Genomic DNA, 27,595 nt, shown 5'->3' on the forward strand with positions numbered 1-27,595 from the left:
TCTTCTTCAGTTTGGCTCGTCCATCTTCAAGAAGGGAGGCAGACAAGAGGCTTAGCCTATGAGCACATGCAGGCTCAGGCTGGATTGCTGTTTTAGTAATTTACTATTTGCTTGTCTGTGAGCCTCGAACAGGCCTGGCTCGCAGGCACTCAATTTGTTGAATTAATTGATGGGTTCAGGAATTTATATTTGCCTTTACACAACAGTAACAACCCCAGTAAGATCTATCACATATTGGACCGACATTATAGGCAGTTAAAACCAGACTGCGTGAATCACACGCCTGCTGTTTGTCCTTGAGAGAGTTGCTCGACTTTTCGGACTCTTGATTTCTTAACTGTAAAGTGGGCCTACTCATTTTTCTCCTTTCCCCTTTATTCCCTTTCACTATTTTTTATATTCCCCAAATGAATGAGACCATATAATGTTTTTCCTTCTCCAATTGACTTCTATATGTTGGCAAAGTGAACACCAATAAAAAATAAATTTATTAAAAAAAAGAGAAATAAATAAAGTGGGCCTAAGAAAAGTAACTACAGGACTTTTGAAAGGATTAAGGTAGAAACTAGATGTCACACACTTAGTATAATCTTATACATATTAAGTACTTTAAAAATTATAGCTATTTTTGAGTGCCTACTCTGTCGGGCATTACACCAAGGATTCTCAATCTTAGCATGATTGACATTTTGGGCCACAGAGTGCATTGTGAGGAGTTGCTCTGCGCACGTTTATTAGCACATGCCTGGCCTCTACCCGTCAGATGCCAGTAGCACCTCCCCAGACATGCTGAGCGACCAAAATCAGCCCTACTTGAATCTAGAACACAAAACTGAGCTCGTTACAAATATTTTATTAATTTCTCAAACTACTCTGACAAGGTGGTATATCGATGCTATTATCTCGACAAGTAAGGAAATGGGGGAGGGGCAGGGGTGTGTTAGATGGGGGATGGGTATTAAAGAGGGCACTTGATGTGATGTATGGAAGTGATGATTCACTATATGTTAATTCACAATATGTAAGGGATGAATCATTAAATTCTACACCTGAAACAAATATTACACCGTATTTTAACTAACTAGAATTTAAATAAAATTTGAAGGAAAAAAAAAAAAGAAATGGCCGTTCAAAGATGTTACCAATTTGCCCAAATGACCCAACCTGCTGAGATTCTGACCCCACAGAAGGGACTGCATCACGGCCCCCCTATGTAAGTGAGGCTCGTCTTCATGCCTCCCCCTTGGCTTCTCACCCACAGGGGCATGAGCTGTAGGTAGAGGTCTCGGGGGCCGTCAGAGGGTAACACTGAAGCAAAAGCGCACTTCCAAAGGCTCATGAGATGATCTCAGCCACAACCTTATCCACAACCCTCAAGCCACGGTATTTCTAGGCAGAGCAGAAAGTTTTGGGGAATCCCAGGAGTAGGTAAACAAGCAAAAAATGGCATTATTCTAAAAAAAAAAAGTCTTCAAGAATGTGAACTAAATATATATATAAGGACCTATCTTTAATTCCCCGTCTCCCTCAGCTTCCCTGGCAAGTCCCTCGGCAAGTGATACAGATGCTCTTCGTTGCTGGGAACCCCACCTTATTCCTGGCCCTCCCTACAGCCCTTGCCAAAGTGCTTCAAGGGTCCTCCCTGCACCCACTCCAGGTCATTCAGCATCCTGCTGCCCGACCAACCTCTCACAGTGACCGGCTTCACCAAGTCACTGCCCCACCAGACAAGGGCTAAAGATCCTTGTTTTCTGAAGCATAGAGTTTAAATCTCATGAACTAACATTCAGGGCTCTTGAAATGCTCTCTCTCCAGAACACGAGAGACTCCTAACTCTGTGAAACGAACTAGGGGTGGTAGAAAGGGAGGTGGGCGGGGGGTGGGGGTGACTGGGTGACGGGCATTGAGGGGGGCACTTGATGGGATGAGCACTGGGTGTTATTCTATATGTTGGCAAATTGAACACCAATAAAAAATAAATTTATAAAAAAAAAAGAGCAGAATGCTAATGGATGCTAAGAAAGGCCATCATCATACAAACCTGAGTGAACACCATCAACAAAATCTGAAAGTAAGTATAAACATAAACAAACATGATTTTAAGTTTTATATTTTTTATGGTGGACAGGCATCATTTGCCCCAACAGCCATCTGAAGCCAAAAGTCTTGATTATTAAAAATCACAAAGTTGTATAAATGCTCTCCTCCTTTTCGAAAGCTAAGTTCATTTTCTCTACATGAAACAGGACTGTCTGCAAAGCCTTGTACTGACAACGTAACCCAAGGAGTCAACTTTGGTTCATCAAAGTAGTGACTGAAAAAGAAAGATAAATCTTAATAAACAGGGAGGGCTAGGAATGTTCACATTTTTTTCCCTATTCAGGATAAGTGATATTTCTGATGTTCCCGTGAAGCTTAGACCTTAGCTTTTATCTATAAAAATTAAGAGATACCAATTACATTCCTGATCCTATGTATTCAATAAACGTTAACCAATTACAGGAAGCATAGAAAAAAAGAAAGAAAGAAAGAAAGAAAGAAAGAAAGAAAGAAAGAAAGAAAGAAAGAAAGAAAGAAAGAAAGAAAAAATGCTGTCTCTCTCTCTCTCATGCTGTCTCTCAAGAGCCCCCCCCCCGCCCCCTGCAAACTCCTCACTACCCTACCAATTGGCTGAGGGGCACCCTGGTTTCCCTGTGCCCCTCATCCTAGGCCTTCCATGTTGGACGCTCTCCCTTCTCTGGGCCTCTGTCAAAATCCCGGCCTTTGTTTTGGGGCAGCTCAGGCCAAAGCACCTCCACGAAGTATTCTCTGACAATTGCAGGTGTCGTCAAGATCCCTCTATTTACAGATGTTCACAACCCTGGCAGTCTAGCCTATAACACCTGGCACTTAATTTAACTCTGGTATCTGCTGGAGTTTCATGTTTGCCCCAGTGGTTTATAACCCCACTGTGTGCTGTTACCATATCTCAACCATACAGGCTGTGCTCAAAGAAGGCCTAAGGCCCTCAGTGAGTCCCAACAAACTGACTCCGTGGAAGCCTCCTGCCTGTAGGAATACAGGCAATCCTTCACAGAAACACATACTCTTGATCTTATCTTGACATCTGGGGCTCCACCCTATATGAGATCACCTCTACGTTCGCTGCTACTTGGAGGCACAATCACCAGCACACCTGCTTCTTGCCAACTCATTTCCAGCGCAAGCTCTCTGTTGGCCCTTAGCTCTCAAGACTCCTGATCTCCTTTTCTTATCAGCACACCTTAACTTATTTCTGCATCATGGTCTTTGATGCTGTCTTTCTTCTTTGGGAGTAAACCCAAGTCACTATACTGAAGTTAGCTCTTTATGGCCTCATTCCTACACCTCTGGAAATGGAAATTATGACCTCATTTAAGCCAATGATTCCCAAATATGACTGAGACTAAGATCATTTATGGGATTATAAACCATTCCGATTCCTGGACCCTGCTCCAGACCTACTGCATCAGAATGTCCAGGATATGGGTCTAGGAATTGAAATGTTTAATATGCATCCCAGGCAATTTTTCACATCAGAGGAATTGAGGAAACGCTGATCCAAGCTACTGGGTAATGTCTTACCAAGTGATCTAACGACATCGGGCCCAATTGTCCATCAGAAATTAGGATCCTGAAGAAAGAAATCATGGTTTCGGGAGCTTAGCAGCCCTCTTCCATATCAGTTTCCATTTTTCTAGCTATTCATGTGAGGAACTCTGTCCAACTAGATGGGCCGCTAATATAGATGCTATGTGACCTTGGGCGGGTCACTTAAGAACTCTGAGCTTCAGTTTCCCTTCTGAAAAGGTAGGGTTGGGCTAGATCGGTTGCTCTTTCATGGATACACATCTGAATCAGTTCAGGAGCCATACTCTCCCCAGAGATTCTAATTTAATTGATCTACATGATTATGTTGTTTAGTTGAGGTTAAAATAAAGTGAACTGAGTGATTCTTAAGATAGCTTCTGGCTCTGAAATAATCTGATTCAATGACTTGATCACTTTTTAATTCTTGTGTCAGGTCTCAAAATTTATTTCATGCTGTATGTAAAAACACATAGACTCTTTCTTTATTCCACTTTTTTTCAATAACATCTTTGTTAGGTATTTGACATTCGTGTAGGAATGAGACTGAATAATTCTAACATATTCTTATGGGTTATTACTACCATGGAAAAAAATCCAGGAGTGTAATATAGTCTTTTAAAATCTGTAGGCCCAGACATGTGAAGAGCAACAACCCAACTGCTAATAAAATCAAATATCAGGGTATACCTATCATTCCTTCAGCATTTCAAGTAGTAGTTATCATTGAGTGCCTGCTGTCTACCCACCCGCATGCTGGTTACTGGGGATATAAGAAACAGTTCAAACCCAAGTGGAAAGATCGATTATTGTTCAAATATTACAAATGTGACTAGGATCACAATGGCATACAGAGAGCTCCAAGAAAGTGTAAAGGGGATTTAATCTATTCCGCACAGAAAAGGCTTGAAAGAGGAAGTGAGGGTTAAGGTGAAACCTGAGAAATGAACTAGAATGCCGTGATGTGGTGGAGCAGGGTGAAAGCATGTTGAAAGGAACACAGGTAGAAGTAACTTAGAGTATACAAGGAACATAAAGACCAAACAGGCTGGAGCTAGTAAGCCAAGGGGAAAGTGGCACAAGTGAAGGGCCATTTGAGAGTTTAGAATTTATTCTGCAATATCAAAGCGCAAGAGTTTATAGTTTATCCTGAGAGCAAAGGCTATTTCAAGAGGGGGGCTGCAGTGATCTGACTCACATCTCTGAAAGTCCCCACGGTGCTGGGAGTGCAGAAATGGAACAGACGCTTGAGTGGGGATGGAGAATACAGGCTCCTGGAGCAGTCAGGGAAAATATGATGGACTAAAGTCGAGTTTGCAGAGAGAGGGAAAGGTGAATAGATTGCAGATAGCCATCTGAGGGGACTCCGAGGGACGGTGATTGGTGAGGTGTGGGAGGTGAGGGAACCTAATGAGTCAAGGTTCCAGGCTTGAATAACTGGGTGAATGGCCATCCATTTATTGAGATAAGGAAGCCTAGAGGAGGAGCAGGTTCAGAGAGAAACATGAGTTCAGTCTGGAATGCAATGAGTGTGAAACACCTGTGAGTCAACCAAGTGATTTAAACGGGTCTGCAACTCAAAAGACAGACCCGGACTAAAGTTAGAAATTGAGAGCTATTAGCATTTGGATGATAACAGAACTTACTGGAGGTGGATGAAATCATCAACCGTGTCAGGGACTACGGCAGGTACGTGGGCAATAGATCCACTGCATTCAAGTGACTCATAGTCCAACCAATGCAAATGTAATGACCAAGGCCTAAATTTTAGCTCAACTGCCATGAAAAAGTACCTTGAATATCCTAATAGGTATACTTTCCTCTGTTCTACTCCCTAGAAGTACATCTCCCAATTCAACCCCAAACCAGAAATCCAGCTAAAGGTAGACTAGTCTATACTTTATTCTACGTAAGTGGGGCTTCACCCAGAGTACCTCCTAAGCCACTAAGAGATTCCACTTAAATCTTAAAATTAAAATTTGCAAGTTGAGATACATTTATATTAAATAGCATTGAACATGAAAATCCAGGGAGCAGATTGCAGGGTTTGTGCTTGGTCATTCTCATGGTGATGTGAACTTTACAGTTTATAGGGCTGTGATCACAAAGCCCAAGGTCTGTTAGGCCTGTGCCACATGTAAATAAGTCCACAGTCTAAGGGGTACATGGTCTGCTTTTAAAATGTACTTTGTAGCTTAAAAGAGCACTGCACCCAACGGCTAGGCTTTCTGTTTGAAAGTTCACTGATACCAGGAATAATTGCCAAGAAACATAATGGAGATTGACATTTCTTAGATCTGATTCTTCTAATTTTTTTTCTCCTTTCCTTCCTCTTTCTTCCACTTGTTCCCTCCTCCCTTCCCTCTCTTTCCCTTCTTTCCTTTAATCCTCCTTCCCTTCTTCCATTTCCTCTCTTTTTTCAGTTGTCTTTCTTTCCACAAATAGTTTCTGCCTCAAAGCTTTTATGGAATGAGACAAGGCATACATATATAATCTGCACACCACCTACAACAATGTTAAGGGGCAAGGCGCTTTGACAGAAGCACAGCTTTGTTATCAGACACAAAAGAGACCTTCTCCAATTCACTCATTCTACAAGAAAGGGGAAACTTCTGTTTCTCTGATGCGCTTGAAAGTCACTTTACGGTTTATTTGGCCATCGTGTTGGACTTCACACAATAATGGCAGACACTCTTTTGTATTATTTTATTAAGTCAGCAGACCTAGAACTATACTGACTAACACAGATGGCCCCTAGGCACATGGCCCCTGAGATGTGCCAAGTCTCAACTGAGATGTGCTGTAAAATATACAATGGATTTTAAAGATAATATATTAAAAAGGATGTAAAATGTTTATATTAATTACATGTTTTGAATATCCTAGGTTAAATGAAATATACTATTAAAATTAATTTTACCTTGTTTCTGTTTATTTTTTTTAATGTAACTATCAGAAAATTTTCTATTAATTACATAGTTCACATTTGGTGACGCATTAAAATTCTACAGAACAGAGCTGTTCCAGAATAACAGTGCTATCTCATATAAGTTTATTTATTGGTTAGTTAATATTTCAGGCCAAATACTGAAGGTTCCTAAGCTCATCCAACACTGATAAAAAAAAAAAAAAATTCATTCACAAACAAAAATAAACAGGTGGATCACATGTCCTAGAGGGCCCATGCTGAGAATTTACTGGCCACAGCTCAACAAAGCCAAAGAATTTAATGATTTGTCCAAGGTTATGTAGCTTATTAGTGCAGAGATGATACCAGGACTATTTATTTGCTCATTGACCTTTTATCATAGAACAGTTCAATGAACAAAATTGTGAAATGCTTTTCAATGGCCGCAAAACTGATTTCACTTGAATTGAACAAATATTTGAATGTCTCATAAATGCCAGGCATTGTGCTAACCAGACTAGAGGACTTTACTTGTTTTTTTTTTTTTTTAAGATTTTATTTATTTATTCATGAGAGACACACAGAGAGAGAAAGAGAAGCAGAGACACAGGCAGAGGGAGAAGCAGGCTCCATGCAGGGAGCCCGATATGGGACTCGATCCCAGGTCTCCAGGATCACGTCCTGGACTAAAGGTGGCCCTAAACTGCTGAGCCACCCGGGGATCCCTACTTGTTTATTTATTATTATTATTATGTTCTTAATTTTAATTTCAGTATGGTTAACCTACAGTGTTATATATTAGTTTCAGGTGTACAATATAATGATTCAACAATTCTATGTATTACTCAGTGCTTATCACAGTACATGGAGTCTACAATCCCCATCACCTAGTCCACTCATCCCCACACCCGCCTCCCCTCTGGTAACCACGGTTTGTTCTCTATAATTAAGAATTTGTCTTTTTCAGTATGGAGGTTACTCAAAAAGTTAAAACAGAGGGATCCCTGGGTGGCGCAGCGGTTTGGCGCCTGCCTTTGGCCCAGGGCTCAATCCTGGAGACCCGGGATCGAATCCCACGTCGGGCTTCCGGTGCATGGAGCCTGCTTCTCCCTCTGCCTGTGTCTCTGCCTCTCTCTCTCTCTCTCTCTCTGTGACTATCATAAATAAATTTAAAAAAAAAATAAAATTAAAAAAAAAAAAGTTAAAACAGAGCTGCCCTACAACCCAGAAATTGCACTATTAGGTATTTATCCAACACATTCAAACATAGTGATTCAAAGGGGCACCCGCACCCCAGTGTTTATAGCAGCAACGTCCACAATAGCCAAAGTAGGGAAAGAGCCCAGATGCCCACTGAGAGATGAATGGATAAAGATGCGCAGGTGTGAACATTAAAAAGTATGCAATTGGGCACCCCCGGTGGCGCAGCGGTTTAGCGCTGCCTGCAGCCCGGGGTCTGATCCTGGAGACCCAGGATCGAGTCCCGCGTCAGGCTCCCTGCATGGAGCCCACTTCTCCCTCTGCCTGTGTCTCTGTCTCTCAGTCTCTCTCTCTCTCTCTCTCTGAATAAATAAATTAAAAATACTTATTAAAAAAAAGTATGCAATCTTGCCATGTGCAACCATGTGGATGGAACTAACGGGTACTATGCTAAGCAAAGTAGTTGGTCAGAGAAAGCCAAACACCGTATGATTTCATATGTGGAATTTAAGAAAGAAAGCAGATCAACTTAAGGGAGGAAAGAAAAAGTGAAATAAGATGAAAACAGAGGAGGCAAATCATAAGAGAGGCTGAGCTCTAGGAAACAAACTGTGAGCTGCTTGGGGGTGGAGGGGCCGTGGGGTAACTGGGTGATGGGCATTAAGGAGGGCACTTTAGTAATGAGCACTGGATGTTATATGCAACTGATGAACCGCAAAATTGTATCTCTGAAACTAATAAAACATTATAAGCAAAAAGTTTTAGGGGGCCTCTGGGTGCCTCAGTGGTTGGGCATCTGCCTTGGGTTCAGGGTGTGACCCCGGGGTCCCAGGATTGAGTCCTGCATCAGCTCCCTATGAGCCTGCTTCTCCCTCTGCCTGTGTCTCTGTCTCTCTCTCTGTGGTTCTTATGAGTAAATAAACAAAACCTTTAAAAAAAATTTAGGAACCACAAAATCATCTAAATCATGTATTATTCAGTACTAATTACCCTATTTTTCAAAATGTTTAGCGAGTCCATTCAGTTTAAACCTTTATACTAAATGTAATTTTAAAATAACACAAGTTTTCTAAGCCAACACTGTCAAAAAGAAATAGATGAAGCACGTAAGGTAATTTTAAGTTTTCAAATAACAATAAAAATGTAAAAAGGTAAAATTAGCTTCAATCATAATAATATACTTTGCTTAACGAACAACAGAAGAGAGTCTGTTTCTTGGTTTGTCTCTTTTTTCCTTTTGTCATTTGTTTTGTTTCTTAAATTCCACAGGAATGAAATTATGTGGTATTTGTCTTTCTCTGACTTATCTCACTTAGCATTATTGTTTATTATTTCCTTCATTGTGCAGAGCTTTTTATTTTGATGTAGTCCCAACAGTTTATTTTTACTTTTATTTCCCTTGCCTCGGGAGACACATCCAGAAAAATGCTAATGGTTGATGACAGAGAAATTACTGCCTGTGCTCTCTTCTAGGATTTTTATGGTTTCAGGTCTCACATTTAGAGTGATTTTGTTTTTGAGGTTTTTTTTTTTTTTCATTGAAATTCAATTTGCCAACATATTGCACATCATTAGTTTCCGATGCAAGGGGGCTCAGTGATCCCTCAGTTGCACAGAACACCCAGTGCTGGTCACATCACGTGCCCGCCTTCATGCCATCACCCAGTTACCCCATCCCCCCAGCCATGTCCCCTCCACCAACCCTGTTTCCTACAGTCTCTCATGGCTTGTGTTCCTGATTTCTTCCCATTCAGCTTTCCCTCCCTTCCCCTAGGATCCTTTGCACTAATTCTTATATTTCACCAATGTATAAAACCATATGATTGGGGATCCCTGGGTGGCTCAGCGGTTTGGCACCTTTGGCCCAGGGTGCGGTCCCGGAGTCCCGGGATCGACTCCCGCATCACGCTCCTGGCATGGAGCTTGCTTCTCCCTCTGCCTGTGTCTCTGCCTCTCTCTCTCTCTCTGTATCATAAATAAATAAATCTTAAAAAAATAAAATAAAATAAAAATCATATGATTGTCTTCCTCTGATTGAGTTATTTTGCTTGCATAATACCCTCCAGTTGCATCCACATCGGTGTAAATGGTAAAGACCTCATCCTTCCTGCCGGCTGAGTGACATTCCATCGTATTCATGCCACGTCTTCTCCAGCCACTCATGTCTGTGGACATCTCTGCTCTGTCCATAATCCAGCTATTGTGGGCATCGGGGAGGGGGTGCCTCTTCGGGCCATTATACTTGTATCTTTGGGGTAAATATCAAGTAGTGCAATTGCTGGAGGAGTTTACTTTTGTGCATGTGTAAGGAAGCGGCCCAGGTTCATTCTTCGCATGCACCTGTGCAGTTTCCCCGGTGTCATTTATTGAAGAAACTGTCTTTTTTTTTTCATTGAATGTTCTTTCCTCCTTTGCCAAAGATTAACTGAGCATAAAATGGTGGGTTTATTTCTGGGTTTTCTGTTTTGTTTCATTGATCTACGTGTCTGCTTTTAGACTGATACCATACTGTTTTGATTCCTACAGCTCTGCAGCACTTGAAGTCTGGAACTGTGATACTGGAAGGCCTACGTTTAACCACTTTAAAGTCTGAGGGGCTGAGATCCCACCTCACCCCAGTGAGAAGGGTGAGAATCAACAAGACAGGAAACCACAAGTGTCGGAGAGGATGTGGAGAAAGGGGAGCCCTCTGCACTGTTGGTGGGAATGTGGACTGGGGCAGCCACTCAGGAAAACTGTGTGGAGGTTCCTCAAAGAGTTAAAAATAGACCTGCCCTACGACCCAGCAATTGCACTGCTGGGGACTGACCCCAAAGATACAGATGCAGTGAAATGCTGGGACACCTGCACCCCGATGTTTCTAGCAGCAATGTCCACAATAGCCACACTGTGGAAGGAGCCTCGGTGTCCATCAACAGATGATGGATAGAGAAGCTGTGGTCTATGGATACAGTGGGATATTCCTCAGCCATTAGAAACGACAAATACCCACCATGTACTTCCACGTGGATGGACCTGGAGGGGATTATGCTGAGTGAAGTAAGTCAGTCGGAGGACAATCATCACATGGTGTCCCTCATAGGGGGAATATAAGAAATAGTGAAAAGGATTATAGGGAAAAGGAGGGGAACTGAGTAGGGAAAAATTAGAGGGTGACAAACCATGAGAGACTAACTCTGGGAAACGAACAAGGGGCAGTAGAAGGGGAGGTGGGCGGGGGGTTGGGATGACTGGGTGACGGGCACTGAGGGGGCACTGGGTGGGATGAGCACTGGGTGTTAGACTACATGTTGGCAAATCGAACTCCAATAAAAACAAATTTTAAAAAATAAAGTCTGAGGGACTTCCCTTGAGTTCTAAGTGAAAAACAAAATAAATTTCTTCTGCTTTCTCATATTCATGATTTAAATATGACTACATTTGGGTGGCTCAGCGGTTGAGCGTCTACCTTCGGCCCAGGGCGTGACCCCAGGGTCCAGGGATCGAGTCCCGCATTGGGCTCCCTGCAGGAGCCTGCTTCTCCCTCTGCCTGGGTCTCTGCCTCTCTGTGTCTCTCATGAATAAGTGGAATCTTTAAAAGTAAAATAAATAGGACTACATTTGTGTGGGCATGTTTTCTTAATTTCAAAAATTGAAACTGAACATTTGATCAATGTAAAAAACAAGTCATTAAAAATTCCCTGAAATGCAATTATATTTAATAAAAAATTAACTTTGGCTTTAAAAATATGCATTAAAGCCATTACTAAATTTTTCCCAAAATAGCCTTTCTTTTTCCTATAATTTAAAGCTTAAAATTGAAATGTGATATTCTATTCTTTCCTTAAAGGGTCAGATTTTTTAAAAGATTTTATTCACTGGGTGTTATTCTATATGTTGGCAAATTGAACACCAATAAAAAATAAATCAAAAAAGATTTTATTCATTTATTTGTTATTTTAGAGAGAGAAAGACTATGTGTGAGCGGCTGAAGGGGCAAAGGGAGATGGGGAAAATCTCAAGCACACTCCATGCTGAGCATGGAGCCCAGGGCAGGGCTTGATCCCTGACCCCAAGATCACAACCTGAGCTGAAATCAAGAGTCAGAAATTCAATTGAGCCTCTCAGGTGCCTTTAAAGGGCCAGATTTTGATATCTGTTGATACCATTATATGGTCATGTGGTTTATAAGTGTTTATCTGTTACTAAACAGTAAATTTAAGTTTTATCAGGCAATTTTTCTAAATATCTTTGGTGAATTTATATTAATTGCATTTTATCCAGAGTAATTCTCGGTTGTAAGTATATTAAAGGAATTACTTTAATAACTTGCTTTAAACCTCTGGACTGGGATCCCTGGGTGGCGCAGTGGTTTGGCGCCTGCCTTTGGCCCGGGGCGCGATCCTGGGGTCCCGGGATCGAATCCCATGTCGGGCTCCCGGTGCATGGAGCCTGCTTCTCCCTCTGCCTGTGTCTCTGCCTCTCTCTCTCTCACTGTGTGCCTATCATAAATAAATAAAAATTAAAAAAAAAAATAAAAAAATAAACCTCTGGACTATTGCTTAATTTTCCAACATCTGGGAGGCCTGGGTGGCTCAGCGGTGGAGCGTCTGCCTTCAGCCCAGGGCATGACCCCGGGGTCCGAGGATCGAGTCCCATGTTGGGCTCCCCGCAGGGAGCCTGCTTCTCCCCCTGCCTGTGTCTCTGCCTCTCTCTCTCTCTGTGCGTCTCTCATAAGTAAATAAAATCTTTAAAAAACAAAATTCTCCAACATCTTGGCTTTATCTATTTGTCATTTAGGTTATCAACAAGGAAACCCATTCTTGTAAACTTGGAATAAATTCTATTTTTGCTATTGTCTTCTTCCAGTTTGGTGATGGATTCAATTTGTTAATATTCAGTTAAATATTTGGATCTATAATTTTTTAAATCAGATTTTTAGTATTTAAGCCATACTAGGTTGAAAAATTTTCAAATTTACTATTGAATTACAAGTAATATTCTCTTAAAAATACTAATTGCTGGGGTGCCTGGGTGGCACAGTCAGCTAAGCACCTGACTCCGTTTCAGCTCCTGAGATCCACCCCGCATTGTTGGGCTCCTTGCTCAGCAAGGAAATCTGCTTACGACTCTTCCTGACCTTCTCCCTCCTCCTCTACCCCCTGATCTCTCCCTCTCAAATAAGTAAATAAGTATTTTTTATTTTTTTTAAAGATTTTATTTATTTATTCATGATAGTCACACACACAGAGAGAGAGAGAGGCAGAGACACAGGCAGAGGGAGAAGCAGGCTCCATGCAGGGAGCCCGACGTGGGATTCGATCCCGGGTCTCCAGGATCGCGCCCCGGGCCAAAGGCAGGCACCAAACCGCTGCGCCACCCAGGGATCCCAGTAAATAAGTATTTTTTAAAAATACTAATTGCCTTGCCCCTAATAGCATTGTTGTAAGGATTAAATGAATTAAAACATGTAAAGTTCTTAAATCATTGCCTGGCCTATAATGTTAAGTCCCAATAAATTTAGCTATTGTTATTTATATGCACACATTCAAATGCCAAGTATAAAAGCACATTACTTTAATTGTGTAGTTGGATTAAACTTTCCTGATTGCTTCTAAGTGGTTTCATTGGAGTAGATAAATGAGGGTTCATATAATTGTTAAGTGTCTCATATTTTGTTACTAAGAAGAAAAATTAACACTATGCATCACATTTTCCAATTATTTCATTTTGTAATAACAATAGATTATAACAAACAATTGCTCTTGAAAATAAAGATTATAAATAAATACTTTTGTATTTCAACATCATCCTTATTACCTTCAATTTGTTATATAATTTAATTTCATATTAGAAAAACCAGTAATTCCAAAAATAGAAATGTCTGGTAAAGTTATATTACCTTACTCTCTCTAAGCTCTAAGATCAGACCCTGAAATTGTATTATATACACATGATCCTTTCCCAGTTAGTGCAGAAATACCAGCATTCAACTGCTTTCCAGCTGCACAATAAAAGTAACAGACATGTTTGCAACTGTGTGGACTATTCTATTCCTTCTGACTTTTCTTGCCCTTCTATATATTGTTTTTGTTTTCAAAAACACTAATTATAGTAACACAGAATTTTGTTAAGAAAGCTGTTAAGTTGCTTTAAAAATCTAGGTTATATTTTCCTAGCAGTCATATTGGTATATCAAATCTACTCAGCTGTAGCTGAAACATTTTGGTTGACTTGGTTGATATTTATTTTTTTTAAATTTATTTATTTACGATAGTCATACAGAGAGAGAGAGAGAGGCAGAGACACAGGCAGAGGGAGAAGCAGGCTCCATACACCGGGAGCCCGACGTGGGATTCGATCCCGGGTCTCCAGGATCGCGCCCTGGGCCAAAGGCAGGCGCCAAACCGCTGCGCCACCCAGGGATCCCGATATTTAAAAACATATCCTAAAAGTTTGTTTTAGAGACTCTAGGTTCTCTCTGGAGGACTGTTTTTAATATATGCCTTCTTTCACCATGAATGTCTTTTTTCCAAATCCCCACTGCTACAAGTGTAATATTCTGGTTGGTTAGTAAATAAAACTATTTATTCATACTTCTGGCAAAAAATTAATAAAGACCTATGTACCAGACAAAACAAGCAGCAGCACAGTCCCTAACCTCATGGAAGCTAAACAAGTAATTATACATATAAATGTGTAATTACCGGCTGCTATAAATGGGAAAGAAATAAAGGGAGCCTAATTTAAATCAGAAGGTCAGGAGAAATCTAACATTTAAACCCAAACCTAAAGAATGGTAATGAACACTGAAAAGAATAAAGAGGACCCTGGTCCAGAATGAAGAAAGGCCTGGGGTGCTGTGTAGCTCAGTTTGTCATAAGAAAAAAAAATAGTTAAACAAGAATATAAAGAAGGAAATGAGTGGTGGAAGTGAGTCTACAGCCACAGGTGGGACCTTGTAAGCCACGTAAAAGATTTCTTATTTTATCAAAAGCCATTAAATGGTTTTGAACAAAAACAACAAGCATGATGCTGATAGTTAGCAATGGCATCCATTTTCCAGTTGCACACCAAGTGCATTAAATGAATTATCTCCTTTGGTTCTCACCCAACTCTATGAAGTAGAGCTATTTTCACCTCCATTATATAGTTGAAAAAAACTGAAGTTTCAAAGGATTTGGTGATTTGTCCTGTAAAAAACCGGGGTGGAATTCAAGCCCAAGTTGAAAATAACTCATGGGGAATTTTACTACTTTATGCACCATATGTGGGTATATAGTAGTCAATGATCCCATAAATGATAAAGTAGTATTGTTCATAAAAGCAAAACATGCTGGCGAGCCTGGGTGGCTCAATCAGTTAAGAGTCAGACTCCTGACCTCAGCTCAGGTCATGATCTCAGGGGTGTGAGGTCAAGCCCCATGTCAGCTCCATGCTGGGTATAGAGCCTGCTTACGAGTCTTTCTCTCCCTCGCCCCCTGCCCCCCACCTCTGCTTCCCCCTCTAAAAATTTTAAGATAAATTTAAAAAAAAAAAAAGCAAAACGTGCCTAAAATGATTACGGAAACTGTACTATGTGAATCTATTGGCAGGCATACAAGCAAAAAAACCCCCATAATTGTATGACTACATATGTATATGGACATGGTTGGTACATGAAAACTCTATATTTAAATAGTTTTGTTTATAAACGGCTAAATATAAAATAATGTGTGCAAACTATCTGCAAGTACTTAACTTACATATTACATAATCATGCATACATATGCGGGCATATATAGATAGGATATATTAATTAAAATATTAAGTGTTCTAAGTGTTAAATATATAAATTATTGCTTTAAACATCAAAATGAATTTTCTTAAATCGTACACAGAAAATTAATAAGACATAATTCTAACAACCATATTGACTATAATTGAGGGACTATTCAGTGCTGGGTTCCTCAGGATATTTTCAGTGTTTAGAAACATACAATTAAATAGGAACTATTATGCCCATTTTTCAGAGAAGACTACTTAGGTTTAAAGAGCGTAAGTAACTTGCCTAAGTTCACACAGCAAGAAAGTCAATAGGGGTGTCGGATATAAAGTTAGGTCTTTCTGGTCCCATAACTCCACTCATTTCCTATGCCACACGGTCATACATGCCGTTACTTAAGTTACCCCTTTCCTATATGCTAATTTAAGGCTGTATGAAAATGCTTTTCTACCAATGTGTGCATCCCCGTTGCCTTCATACATTATGTTTATGTTATGATCTCAGTATTGCTCGCAAGAACACATTAGAATGTATAATCGCATGCCCTGATATGGACATTTACAAATAAAAATAAATAATTGCTCCTGAGGAAAACAGAACTTCCTATTCCTTTGCAGTATGCCTTTGGATAAGTTACTGAATTTGAGTTACAGATTCCTTATCTATAAAACAAACAAAATAATGTCCACCCCATTTAGACGAAATGATCTATGTTAACATGCTTGTAAACTGGAAAGTGTCTTAAAACTTACTATTATTAGGGATAGTATTTTAGTTTTCAGGATCATTATATATTGTTTCTGCAAAGATCACTCAAGTTTTCTTGGTCTCACAATTCATCTCTTCAAAACAAAAAAGACTTTGCCTAGAGTTAAAGAAGATATGTCAGATTCAATATATAAAATAAATGAGAAATCACTGAAACAAATACTTTCTGGATGTATTATGCCCTCACCTAAACAATATTTACAATTTTCCAATTTTTATCCCTCTCTATATAAAAACTTTACATAATTATAGAAAGTTTCCTCAACACGGTATTACATCTACACTAACCCATGTGTCTCGACATCCCAGTGGGCGGTAAGGAAATACAGGGTTTCAGAGATAAAGCCATAGATTACTAACCAGTCGGACCTGAAATGTAAAATATTTTCAGTTCTTTTTTTTTTTCAATGAATAATTCTGCGACATTTCTTCAGGCATAGCTTTTTATTTCCCTTTTAAATTATACCCTAAAAAGAAGAGTGGTGTGTTGATGACGCTCAAAGCTGCCCCTGTGGGCTGGGAAGGAGGAGCGGGAGCCGCTCCCATTTGCTTCCTTTGCCGATTTCTATAGCGCACATTCTTGAGCCACGGCCAGTTTCAAGCTCCAATGGCCAAAGATTGAAATGGAAACCAAAGTAAGAGCAACAATAATCATAAAGTAAAACTTAAAAGGTAACTATATCCTGACAAAATGATATGAACCAAAAAATTCCCATGCCTTTTGGTCCTTTAATTTTATAACTAAAAATTTAGCCTTGGGAAGAGTAGTGACTGGAGCCAGCCCAACCTGGCTGATTGTTAAATTTTCAGAACTTTTATAAGCTAGTTGTTAAACATGACCATTATTTAAAATTAATTTATGTAAATTTACAATGAAATAAATTATATTTATTTAGTGTCATCGTAATACCTATTCAGTCCCTGTTTTTGTGGATTGTTTCTTTGGACTTCCTCTTTCTTTCACAGGGTCCCCCTTAATATTTATTGCAGAGCTGGTTTGGTGGTCACATATTCCTTCAGTTGCTGCCTAGATTGGAAGCTCTTTACCTCTCCTGTTCTGAATGACAGCCTTGCTGGATACAGTATTCTTGGCTGCAGGTTCTTCTTATTTAGGACCCCGAATATACCCTGTAGCCCTTTCTGGCCTCCAGGTCTCTGTGCAGAGGTCTGCTACTAATCGGATATTTCTCCCCATGTAAGTTAGGGATCTCTTGTCTCTTGCTGCTTTAAGGATTTTATCTTTATCTTTGGAATTTGCAAGTTTCACTATAAATGTCGGGGTGCTGACATTTTTTGGGGAGGAGACCTCTCCATCTCCTGGATCTGAATGCCTGTTTCCCTCCCCAAGTTACGGAAGTTCTCAGCTATGATTTGTTCAAATACACTTTCTGGTCCTCCGTCCCTCTTAGTGCCCTCTGGGACCCCAATTAAACATAGATTCTTCCTTTTGAGGCTGTCATTTATTTCCCTTAACCTTTCTTCATGGTCTCTTAATTGGTTTTCTTTTTCCTCAGCTTCCTTGCCACCAACTTGCCTTCTATGTCACTCATTCATTCTTCTACCTCATTAACCGTCTTCGTTAGGACCTCCAGTTTTGATTGCATCTCATTCAAGTGATTTTTAATTTCTGCCTGATTAGATCTAAATTCTGCAGTCATGAAGTCTCTTAAATACTTTGTGCTTTTTTTCCAGAGCTACCAGTAGCCTTATAATTGTGCTTCTGAATTGGCTTTCTAACATTGAACCGTAATCCAAATTCTGTAACTCTGTGGAGAGAGTACTGTTTCTGATTCTTTCTATCGTGGTGAGTTCTTCCTTCTAGTCATTTTGCTCAGTGCAGAGTGGCTGTATGAGCAGGCTGAGTCAAAAATATCAACCATGACCTAAGCAAATTTCACCCTAGATGATTCTGATGAGATCAGAGACCAGAAAATGAAAATAAAGATCAGAACAAAATAAAACAAAAGGACCACGGAAGTGAAAAACAAATTTTAAAACAAAGTAGTAAAAAATAAAAGACCAAGAATCCCAAAGAAGAAAAAAAAAGAAAAGAGGAAAAAAGTAGAGAAAAAAGCAAAAGTAAAGAGGAAAAAAAGAAAAAAGAGAGAAGGAAAAAGGTGGAGGGACTGGGAGATGGTGGTGGTGAAGAAGCTGTATGGAGGGAGAATGTAGTCTACCTGAGGGATCCTAGAGAGTGATTCTCTTGGTTCTGAGTATATTAAGTTCTGTGTGTTAGAAGATGCTCAGTCCCAAATTTATATAAACCAGCCATATTTGCAGAAAGCCCCACCATTGACCACCAACACATAAACAAGATAAAAGAGGGGGCAGAATGGAAAGGAAGAGAGAATATAATCTCACAGAATGAACCACCACAATGTACCACTTGGCTCTAAGTGCATGCTGGTCATGTTCTAGAAGGTATTAACTTCTGCCCTTGTAGATAGAACACAATGAGGCAAAGAAAACAGAAAACACCAAACAAAAACCCATATCTCATATATCTCCCAAAATTAAATTGAGTATGTTGAAGGGAATCTAGAAGTGGAAAATACATCTATGACCTATAATTGTAGAAATATGAAAGTCAAAAAAGAAAGTAACTTAAAAATGAAGAGGTGGTTAAATATTGTAGTTAAGGTTGAAAAGAGAAAAAAAATTGAAAATTTTTAGTCTGATATAAAAACGAGTTGTACTGGGAAAAGGTGGGAAAAAAAGGATGGGTGCTCTCTAGTTCTATATACCATTTTCCTTGGTCCTGAAGCTTTCCAGCGCTGCTTGGTCCAGAACTTGCTCTTCCCCTGTCCTTCCAGCTGGTCTTCTGGGGGAGGGGCTGCTGTGCTGATTCTCAGGTGTGTGTACCTGGGGAGATGCCCCCCTGCCCTGCTCTAGGTGTCGGGCCCAGTGGGAGCTGTTTGTCCTATGAGGCCTCTGTCCCCTGCCCACCCTCCACCCCCACCAGGCACACGGTGACACCAGGAGGAACCACCACACTAGCGGTGGCCAGGTCTGCAGCTCTGGAGTCAGCTCCCCCAGTAACCACCGCAGCTCCCAGGTGCTCCCGGGGCAGCAGGGGAGCTGACCTGCACAGCCTGGGGGCGCCCAGGAGCAGGAGTGTCCCCGCTGTCCTGTGCCCTCCCCGCCTCCCCCGGGCACCTGGGGGCAGGGGGTCCCCGCTGTCCTGTGCCCTCCCTGCCTCCCCCGGGCACCTGGTGGCAGGGGGGTCCCCGCTGTCCTGTGCCCTCCCTGCCCCCACCTGTCCTTGGGGGGTGCAGGATCAGGGGCTGTGTCCGCTCGGCGCCCTGGGATCTGGGGTCCTGTGTCGCTGGACCTGCACTCCCGGGGCCTCCGGCTCAGCCCCCTCCGCCCGGAGCCCCTGCCTGACCCACCGGCTTCTCCGAGGCCCCCCGGGTGCAAGCTCCAGCCCTTTACCGAGGTTGCCGGGTATGCAGTGGGCTCTCCCGGGGGCGCCCTCCTCCACTAGTGCCCCCGGGAGACTGGGGGCCTCCCTCCCCTCCTGGGGTCCTGCCCGAGCTCCCTGCTGAGCACCTTTCCATCCGGGAGGAATCTGGTGAAGATTGTTAAAGTTCCCGCTTCTGCAGGACTGGGCTTTCCTGACCCGGAGGCTCTCACTGCCTGGCCTTAGCCTGGCTCCTGCGGGGGGTGGGGGGTGGGGGGGCTTCTTCACTTGATTACCCCCCCACCCCCCACCCTCCTCCACTTGGTTCCCCCCTCCCACTCCCACAGCAGCAGAGTGCACAAAACATACACCAGAGACACATCCTGAAACACCAGGCCCTAGGCAGTCTATGCCCTCTTCTTCATAAAGCCATTACTCTCAGGAGCAGGAAACAGAACAGGCTTTCCTAACACAGATACCTGGGCAAAATGCCAAGATGGAGGAATTCATTCCAAAAGAAGGAACAAGAAAAGGTCACAGCCAGGGATCTAATCAAAACATATATAAGTAATATGCCTGAACCAGAATTTAAAGGAACAATCATAAGGATACAAGCTGGCCTTAAGAAAAACACAGAAGAGGGGATCCCTGGGTGGCTCAGTGGTTTGGCGCCTGCCTTTGGCCCAGGGCTCGGTCCTGGAGTACCAGGATCAAGTCCCGCGTCAGGCTCCCGGCGTGGAGCCTGCTTCTCCCTCTGTCTGTGTCTCTGCCTCTCTCTCTGTGTCTATCATAAATAAATAAATAAATCTTAAAAAAAAAAAAAAGAAAAAGAAAAGCACAGAAGACACCAGAGAGTCCCTTACCACAGAGATAAAAGACTTAAAAACTAGTCAGACTAAAATGAAAAATGCAATACTTAAGATATAAATCAACTGGATGTAGTAGCCACAAGAATGAAAGAAGCAGAGGAATGAATAAGTGATAAAGAAGATAAAATTATAGAAAATATTGAAGCTGAAAAGAAAAGGGGAAGAAAAATGTTAGATCACAAATAGAGACTTAGAAAACTTGGTGACTCCATACAGCATAATAACATTTATATCATAGGAATCCCAGAAGACAAGCAGAGGGAAAACAAGGCAAAAGGTTTATTTGAGGAAATTATAGTTGAAAACTTCCCTGATCTGGGGAAGGAAACAGACATTCAAATCCAGGTGGAACAGAGAACTACCATCAAAATCAATAAAAGCAGACCAACACCAAGACATATCATTATTAAATTTGCAAAATATAAAGAAAAAATCCTAAAAGCAGCAAGACAAGAGAAGTCTCTGATCTACAAGGGAAAACAAATAAAGTTTGCAGCCAATCTATCCACAGAAACTTGGCAGGCCAGAAGAGGATGGCAGGATATATTCAACACATTGAATGGGAAAAACATGCAGCCAAGAATACTCTATCCAGCAAGGCTGTCATCCAGAATAGAAGGAGAGATAGAGTTTCCCAGACAAACAAAAACTAGGAGTTAATGACCACTAACCAGCCCTGCAAAAAATATTAAAGGAGAATCTTTGAGTGGGAAATAAAAACCAAAGTAACAAAGACTAGAAAGGAACAGAGAAAATCTCCAGAAACAACAACAAAACAAGCAATGACACTAAATTCATACCTATCAATAATTACTCTGAATGTAAATGCACTAAATGCTCTAATCAGAAGACGTAGAGTATCAGAATGGATTAAAAAAAAGTAAGATCCATCTATACAGATCTACAAGAGACTCATTTTAGACCTAAAGACACCTGAGATTGAAACTGAGGGGACGGAGAACCATTTATCATGCAAATGGGCGTCAAAAGAAAGCTGGAGTAGCAATACTTATATCAGACAAAGTAGATTTTAAACCGAAGACTATAACAAGAGATGAAGAAGAGATGATTATATCATAATAAAGGAGTCTATCCAATAAGAATTGGAGTCTGTCCAATTATATTTATGCCCCCAAGCTGGGAGCACCCAAATATATAAAACAATAACAAACATAAAGGAGCTCATTGATAATAATACGATAATAGTAGGGGACTTTAACACACCACTTACAGCAATGGACAGATTATCTAAGCAGAAAACCAACAAGGAACCAATGGATTTGAATCACACACTGGGCCAAATGGACTTCATAGATATATTCACAACATTTCCTCTTATAGCCGCAGAATACATATTCTTTTTGAGACATTCCCCTAAATAGATCACATGGGACATTCTCCTGAATGGATCACATATTAGGTCACAAATCACTCTACCAAAAAATTGCCTCAACAAGCACCAAAAGATTGAGATCATACCATGCATGTTTTCTAACCACACTATGAAACTTGAAGTCAACCAAAAGAAAAAATTTGGAGAGACCCCAAATACATGGAGGTTAAGGAACATCCTACTAAAGAATGAAAGGGGCAACCAGGAAATTAAAGCAGAAATGAAAAAATACATGGAAAGAAATGAAAACAAAAACACAATGGTTCAAAACCCTTGGGGAACGAAAGCAGTCATAAGAGGGAAGTATATAGCAATACAGGCCTATGTCAAGAAGCAAGAAAAATCTCAAATATGCAACTTTACCTTACACCAAAAAGGAGCTAGAAAAAGAACAAATGAACCTAAAGCCAGGAGAAGGAAAATGATGAAGATTAGAGCAGAAATGAATGATACAGAAACAGACAAACAGACAAACAAAAAAAACCAGAACAGATCAATGAAGGCATTGTCATAAGAAAAAAGCTTCTACACAGTGAAGGAAACAGTCAACAAAACTAACAGGCAGCTGATAGAATGGGAGAAGATATTTGCAAATGACCTATCTGATAGAGGGTCAGCATCCAAAATCTATAAAGCACTTCCCAAACTCAATACCCAATAAACAAATAATTCAGTCAAGAGATGGGCAGAAGGTATGAATAGTCATTTTTTTCCAAAAAAGACAACCAGATGGCTCACAGACACATGAGAAGACGCCCAACATCACTCGTCATTGGGGAAATGCAAACCAAACCCCACTGAGATCCTACCTCACACCTGTCAAGAGTAGCTAAGACCGGGGATCCCTGGGTGGTGCAGCGGTTTAGCGCCTGCCTTTGTCCCAGGGCGCGATCCTGGAGACCCGGGATTGAATCCCACGTCGGGCTCCCAGTGCATGGAGCCTGCTTCTCCCTCTGCCTGTGTCTCTGCCTCTCTCTCTCTCTCTGTGTGACTATCATAAATAAATATTTAAAAAAAAAAAGAGTAGCTAAGACAGATGTTGGTGAGGATGCGGAGAAAGGGGAGCCCTCTTGCACAGGGGTGGGAATGTGAACTGGTGCAGCAACGTTGGGACACAGTGTGGAAGCTCATCAAAAGTTAAAACCAGAGCTACTCTATGATCCAGCAATCGCGCTGTTGGCAATTCACCCAAAGAACACAACAATCCCAATTTGAAGAGACACATGCACCCACTGTTTACGGCAGCATTATCAACAACAGCCCAATTACGGAAAGAGCCCAAATGCCCAACAACTGATGAGAGTGGATAAAGGAAAGGTGTGTGTGTATGTGTGTGTATAAGATAGAATATTGGTGAGCCATAAAAAGGAATGAAATCGTGCTGTTTGCAACAACATGGATGGAGCCATAGTGTGCTATGCTCGCAAAATAAGTCACAGAGAAAGAGAAATACCACATGATTTCACACATATGTGGGATTTATGAAACAGATGACTATGGGTGGGGGTGGGGGGAGGCAAATCATAAAACAGCCTCTTAACTATAGGGAGCGAACTGAGGGTTGCTGTAGGGGAGATGGCGGGGATGGATCACACGGGTTACTGGTATTAAGGAGGCTGCTTGTGATGAGCAGTGGCTGTTACATGTAAGTGATAAATCACTAAGTTATACTCCTGAAACTACTATTACACTATATGGTAACTAACTGGATTTATTTTTAAGATTTTATTTATTTATTGAAGGGGGGGAGAGAGAGAGAGAGAACGAGTCAGCACGTGCACGAGTTGGGGGGGGGGAAGGAGAGGGCGAGGGACCCCCACGCCCCCCACTGAGCACAGAGCTCGCCCAGGGCTGGATCCCAGCACCTCGAGGTCATGACCTGCGCTGAAGTCAGATGCTTAACCGACTGAGCCACCCAGGTGCGTGACTGGAATTTAAATAAAAACTTGAAACTACCAAAAAAAAAAAAGTAAACAACAAAAAAGAAATTTTCATGCCTTGATAAAAAATTTTCTTTAGTTGAACCAAGCACTTCAATTAAACCACGTGGCTTGCCGGGAGAAAGCCCTGATACAGGGTCATGTTCGTGGGCGATTCTACTCTGAGCAAAACCACAGGCCGTTCAAACGCTAGTACCAGGCTATGAGCGTGATTTCCGTGCTCACCGCCCAGGGCAGGGCCTCCTGGCTCCCCCGCCTCCTCCCTCCTCCCTGGCAGATCCTTTCTTCTGCCCCAGCTTTCAAGAAGCCTCAGCCACACAAGCTTAGCTGCAGGGGCAGCCACACTCGTGACAACCGTCAATCTGCAAAAAACACACTTTAGTCATCCAGCAACTAATCTCAGCCTTGCACGCCCAACTCCCACTACAGAACGATGGGAGCTATGAACACGGACCACGTGTTGTGCTGTGTTGTTTCCCCGGGCAAGCCAATAACCCCAATAACCGCAGCTCAGCAGCGCTCGTAGTACTGAAACAACAGAACCGACAAGCAAACTGACATAAAGTGAACGAACTTGTTTGCTTGCTTACCCTGTGACAACACAAGGAGAGTTTTCCTGGTAGTTGCTTCACAAAGAAAGAAAGAAAAAACTTAAGACACCAAGGTAGAGTTACATTGTTACCATAAACAGAACTTGAGTGATAGCTTTGTAAACCTTTATTATAGCTAACAATCAGAACTAGGGTAAAAATATCCAGCTCTAAAGAGCTCTGCAAAAAAATAAAAAATAAAAAAATAAAGATGAAATAAAGAGCTCTGCATTATAAGGAGGGCATCCTATGAAGAAAAAGATTTTCCAAATATATAAATATGTATCACTAACATATCATTTACACTTTATTTTTTCCTGTTGACTCAGATACACATTTCTGCATGCTTTAAAAGCACCTAAATGGGGATGCCCCGGGGGGCTCAGCGGTTTAGCACCACCTGCAGCCTGGGGCGTGACCTTGGGGCCCCAGGATCAAGTCAGGAATATATAAAATCTTTTATAAAAATCTTTTAAAAAAATAAAGCGTCTAAATGCAAATTTGGTAATAAAGGCCCAATCACTTTAAAATTCTTCAGATATTAAGCATGTCATAACTTTATCCAGTTGACTTAGCCATTCACTGGAAACTAGCTCCAGAGATGGTTATGTTTAACTTTGCTTCTTCAGTAATGTTGAACAAAACTTTTTAAGCATACTCCTAGTCTTGAGGAATCGGATGAACATATGGCAGAAGTTATGGAAGAAGCTAAGATGATTTTAATCACCCTTTTTCTTAACTGTCAGAGACATAAAGATGCTTGGGTAGTGTAAGAAGCATCTCCCACTGCTGTCATCCGCAAGCCACATTCCCCTACAGTACAGGCAGTCCCACTAATAATGAAGTGTTCGAATCCAGTTAGTCCAAGAGCTGGGCCCAAATATAATGAGGTGTATGGAAGACCTAGGGTGGAAAATCTAAAGAGGTGTTCGTTGCAGCATCCCAAGAGCGCGTGCATCCTTAAATTTTGCACCCAGGTGTCTCATGTGTCTTCCTCTTCTCCCTGCCCCGCACAAGAGCCCCAAAGTGATGCTGGCTTTAAGAGCCAAGGATGCCCCCTATCTCCACATTCCAGAGCTGAAACTAGTTTGCAGAACCAATCTTATCTCTGGTTGAAAGTCTTTAGTCATGTCCAGCCCAGTGCTTGGAGACTCAGTTATTTCCCTAAGTGACGAAGATCAGGCTGGTGTGCTTCTCCACTAAGCTTGCCTCCTCCACACAATCCTGTACAATAAGACCCATATTCCCCCTTCCAGGTACCAGAGCCCTGCTAATCAATCCCAGTCCACTGTCTCGGGCTTTGTCACCTTCTCACGGAATTCCTAATGCAGCTTACCTACTTGGGTTACAGTATTACCTCCTCCTCTCTTATTTGGCTCCCGAGCGTAGCCAAGATCCCACCACATGCGATTCCCAGTGCTGGCTGATTGCTAAGACGACCTTTTAGCCTGCTAGTCCAGGCTTCTTAAAAGTCTGTGGCTGTTTGTCTCCTTTCAATTGGCTTCCAATTAGTCCCACCTCATCACAGTGAACAGAACCATCCACTTACTGTGACAACCGAGATAACCAACGGTGTCTCCAGCCTTAGCCCTGTTGAGAATCCCTAGAAGTAGAAGAGAGAACATACCTTCAATGAGAAATAGGCCACGCATTTTGGGGCCTGGTTCTTTCCAGTCCATTGGTTCATAAACCCTGCTTGTACCAAATTCATCTGGGGGAACTTCTAATTTACCTTTTTAACACAAATAGTGCTTACTAGGTGCCTGAAACTGTTACAAACACCTGACAAGTACTAACTCATTCAACCTTCGTAACAAGCCTTTGAGTTGGGCACTATCATTTACTCCCATTCTACAGATTAGAAAACTGGGGCTTGAGAGGTTAATGACTTACCCAAAGTCACACATCTAAAAAATATAAGCCTAAATTCAGGCCCAGGCATTTTGGTTATAGGGTAAACGGTAAGCATTATGCTATGCAGCAGACAACCATATCCCATTCCCAAAGATTTGATCCAGTAAATCTGGAGAAAGGACTGAGAAATCTGTACGTATATGAACACAATTTTCCGATGATTTTACATAGTTAGAAGGACACCCACCTAGGACTGCTGTGTGGGAACCACAGCACTATTCCATGCCTCATTTGGGAGAGACAATGTAGCTAGAAACAAACGTGTGTTGCAGCATACCAAAAAAGCAAGGGAAGACGGTGGTTGAGGGAACTACTCATTCAAAACTGCAGAAGGCAGGGTGCAGTACCTTGGGCTTTTATAAAATGGCCATAGTGAATTACGTATTGTTAAACAGAATGAAATATGTTAAGGATGTAGCATGAGAGGGAGAGTATGATAGCATTAATAAACATGAAATTATCTTGTTAAGTAGGATACATGGCAGTGATGGACTTAAAGAGGGAAGGACAGCCTAGCTAGTTGTATGGTGAGCTGCAAATGTCAGGCAGGACAAATGATAGCAGGTAACCCCAAAGTGTGACTTTAAGCAATGTAGGAATTACAGTAGTTGAGGAAAGAAATGGAAGCAAGTGGATATACATGAAAAAATAAGAAAATGTGAAAGAACTTCCAAAACAGTTCAGCACCATACAAATATGACTATCACCACTTTGTTTAGTAGTAGATCACCTTGAGAAATCCCCAGAAATTAAAAACAAAGACAAAAACAAGACAAAAAACCCACCCACACACAAAATATCCAAGCCAGGTAGAGGCAAAAGCAACAACTCACCACCAAAAGGGGGCAAGCAGGTGCAGACTGGTCAGCAGTATTTCTGACCACTCAGAATGGAAGCAATCGTGGGTCAGAGTCAACTCACAGCTGAACCAGGACTCCCACTCTGCAGCCACTGCCATAGAAGGTGGAGAGCAAAGAAAACCAGTATACTGGGAAGCTCAGTCTCCAGCTTTATAGAAAAGCCTCAACTTCGCCTCCAAGCACAAGCACAAATTAAAATAATATCCCATGTGTCAGGAAAGGTGTGTTCCTCAGTTCCCATCAGCTCAACTACATTAAAACCTAAAGGTTTTGAGGACTGGAACCAGGAGGAGAGTTAAAAGAATGCAAAATTTTAGTTTTTCATTAATACACTTTTTTTTTTTTTTCCATGAGACACACACAGAGCAAGAGGCAGAGACACAGGCAGAGGGAGAAGCAGGCT

The 27,595-nt window shown here is 41.5% G+C and overlaps 1 long non-coding RNA gene across 1 annotated transcript in view; it reads right to left on the reverse strand.

Annotated features, from left to right (window-relative positions):
- The window catches only part of LOC129522760 (uncharacterized), a 43,774-nt gene that overhangs the window by 13,626 nt on the left and 2,553 nt on the right, over window positions 1-27,595 (reverse strand). The window contains exon 2 of the long non-coding RNA XR_008666979.1: window positions 25,968-26,021. This is a non-coding gene — a long non-coding RNA (uncharacterized LOC129522760). The remainder of the gene's footprint in view (window positions 1-25,967; window positions 26,022-27,595) is intronic.

This window comes from Nyctereutes procyonoides, unplaced genomic scaffold (assembly GCF_905146905.1).
Source record: "Nyctereutes procyonoides isolate TBG_1078 unplaced genomic scaffold, NYPRO_anot_genome, whole genome shotgun sequence".
NCBI lineage: Eukaryota > Metazoa > Chordata > Mammalia > Carnivora > Canidae > Nyctereutes > Nyctereutes procyonoides.